This window comes from Carlito syrichta, unplaced genomic scaffold, assembly GCF_000164805.1.
Source record: "Carlito syrichta isolate Samal-C Ts95f unplaced genomic scaffold, Tarsius_syrichta-2.0.1 Scaffold305683, whole genome shotgun sequence".
Lineage (NCBI taxonomy): Eukaryota > Metazoa > Chordata > Mammalia > Primates > Tarsiidae > Carlito > Carlito syrichta.
This window is the reverse complement of record NW_007249779.1, coordinates 241,945-245,150: the sequence shown is the minus strand read 5'-3', so window position 1 is coordinate 245,150 and position 3,206 is coordinate 241,945.

Here is a 3,206-nt window from a genome sequence, read left to right as displayed (position 1 = left end):
CGAGTGTGCCTATCTGCCCCCTTCCTTCTTGTTTTCCTGCCTGGGCCCAGTCACCTGGCTTTCATCTCCCATTCATCATTGGCTCATTGTGCAACATGTGTTTTTGAGTATTTGTTGTATATAAGGCCCCCGCTAGGGTGAATCCCAGGCAGGGACTTGGCAGGGCCTTGGGGACAGTTCCACTCAGGCCTGGCTGTGCTCTCCTGCCCGAGCCCACTGTGCAGGTTCTGATCCCACTCCCATCGGCCCCAGCTCAGATAATTTCCCAGCACCCTCTGCCTTCGGGCTTCTGTGCTCGGAGGGTGGGACAAGGGTGCGTCTCTCCCTCTGTCTCTGCCCCGGATGGTGGCTCTGGCAGCAGCTGCATCCCTTCCACGGCACCAGCTCCCTTCAGACACACCCGCCAAGGTTCCAACTCAGCCCCCGAGACTGGTGACCCCACTGCTGTCCTCTGTGACTCCAGTCTGGGGATGGTGGTGGCTTCCTGCTGATGCTAATCCCTGTATTCCACCCCATTCCCTGTGTAGGCCTCAGAGTTTCCATTCCCATGTGACCGATTCCCTAGATACAATTCTCTCTGTTGGAGGGACCTGGAGGACTTCTGTTTCCCGGCAGGATCCTGCCTGATTCACCTGTGGTCTCATCTTGACTGTGCAGATCAGAATCATCCAGATTCATGTCTCTTTCTTTGCCTGAATCTTGAGTTTCCTCAGGACGAGCACTGTCAGATTTGTTCCATGGCAACAGACCCGGCTTCAGGAGGCCTCTGATGGTATCATATCCATCGATGCTCCCTCATGCCACTTCTGGAGAGGGCACAGCCAGGGCCAGTCTGGCAACATCTAGGCATGCTGAAGGGTCAGCCCCCACTACCCCTGCCCTGAACATCATTCCCGAGCTTGAGTCTGCCCCCTCAGAGGCTCCTCAGTGGCATCTCATGTGTGCCAGGCAAATCCTGCCCAAGAAGACAGAGCTCCTGTTCCTTGGTCCCAGAAGATGTCCCCTCAGACAGTGGCTGCGACAGGGGTGTGTGCCCACCTGATGGCCAGGGAGGCTGAGAGGGAGACCCCTGACCCTGCAGCTTCTGGGGCAGAGAGGACTTGCCTGGACAACAGGGCCTGCCTTGTCCTCTTTCTCCTGCACTCTTGGAAATAGATGGGGAGAAGTCTGGGCCCCAGACCCAAGACTCCTCTTCATTCGTGTTCCCACAGGCTTAGAGACCTCAAAGCCACCTGACCCAACTTACTCCCTGAATTCGGCCTGTTCGGAGGGCCAGGTGTTTGGGAGGTCTGTGCTGTGACCTTGACTCCATATCTCAGGGCCTGAGGTTGAGCCAAGCCTCCCCCGCAGGTAGCTCCAGGAATCGCAAAAGGGCCCAACCTCTGGGCTCATGGGGTTGCACTGCGCATTATACACTTCTCCAGGAAAGGCAGTCCAGAGAGGCTCAGCCACTTGCCTGTGTTCACACAGCACCTGGTTCTGGCTGTGCTTGTTTCCAACACCTGCTGGGTCCTCACTTCTTCCTCATTCTCCTCTTTTTCCAAAAGCTTGGAGCACAGGGACCTAAGGACTCAAATGCAACGTACCCATTCTGCCCATGGGGAAACAGACCTTGCTTGATGCCATGCAGTGATAAACACAGATAGGACCTCAGGCTGGCATGAGTCTACTGTTCTGCCATGCTGAGTCCTCAGGGGCACCACATGGGCCCTGCCTGTGGAAGGGGGGCTGCAGTGCAGTGGGTGGGGGTGATGGGTCCTGCGTTCTTCTCTGTGGGGTGACACTATGAGGCTCGATGGGCGCATGCTTTTGTGGGGATGGCAGTGGAGAGGTGTTTCTCTCTGTCTCTGAGTCTAGAGAGGTGGCACCTAACACAAGTTGATGCCCAGACAGTGAATTCGTCAAGGATCCCGTGCTGGCTTCCTCCCCATAGCCAAGGCTTGTGCTGGGGACAGCAGCAATCGGATGTGGCCTTGCCCTGGGGGACCCTGCAGGGATGACAGGTACATACACGTGAATGCACATGTGTGCACACAGATGCAGACACAGACACACACAGATGCACATGGGAACACAGACAGTCACACATGGGTGCGCACACACATGGATGCACATGGACGCAGACATGTACTAGTGCACACAGACACAAACACAGACACACATAAACACACATACAAACACACAGATATGAACATGCATGGGTGTGCACAAGACAGACACATATGAACACATACCAACATAGAGACACAGACACACATGGGAACACAGTCACGCATGGACACACACGAACACACATGGTTACACACAGGCACACACAGACACACATGGATGTGCACAACAGGGACACATACAGTCACACACAGATATACACAAACATACATGGGTACACACAGGCGCACACAAACATACCTACACAAGGACACACAGACATACACAGGTACACACATGCAGACACACATCTACATAAACACGCATACCAACATATACATAGACTCACAAATACAGGTACATAGAGACAAACATATCTATACTTACATGGATACACACAAAAACGCACACAGACATACAGTCATACACAGACAGATGGACACAGACACAAATTGGACACAGACACAGATATATACAGAGACATACAAGTACACACACACATGGGTGTGCACAACACAGACACTGGACACACATGGTCACAAATGGGTACACATAGGCACACACGGACACATATGCACAGGAATACCTGGACACAGACACAGGCACACATGATGTGCACAACACAGATACATGGGCGCACACACATTCACATATGGACAGACACACACAGACATACATGTACAGAAACACACGGTCACATAGACATACACAGGCATATGCATATAGACACATCTGTATAGACAGACCCACCAATATACTCATAGACTCATAAATACAGATACATAGAAACAAACTTATATATACCTGTATAGATACACACAGAGACACATAAATACACACACACACACACACACACACACACACACACACACACACACACTGCTAACTGCACCCCCACATAGCCTGGGGCTGTGGTGGGGCATGCTTGGGTGCCATGGTTCCCTGACAGCCTGGTGGGATGGGGAGCTGAAGGGTAAGTCCTTTACCCCCCAAAAGTACATTTTCAAAGGCACTGAGACAGTGCAAGGAAGAGCCCCAGCCCTCAGTGTAGCAATCGC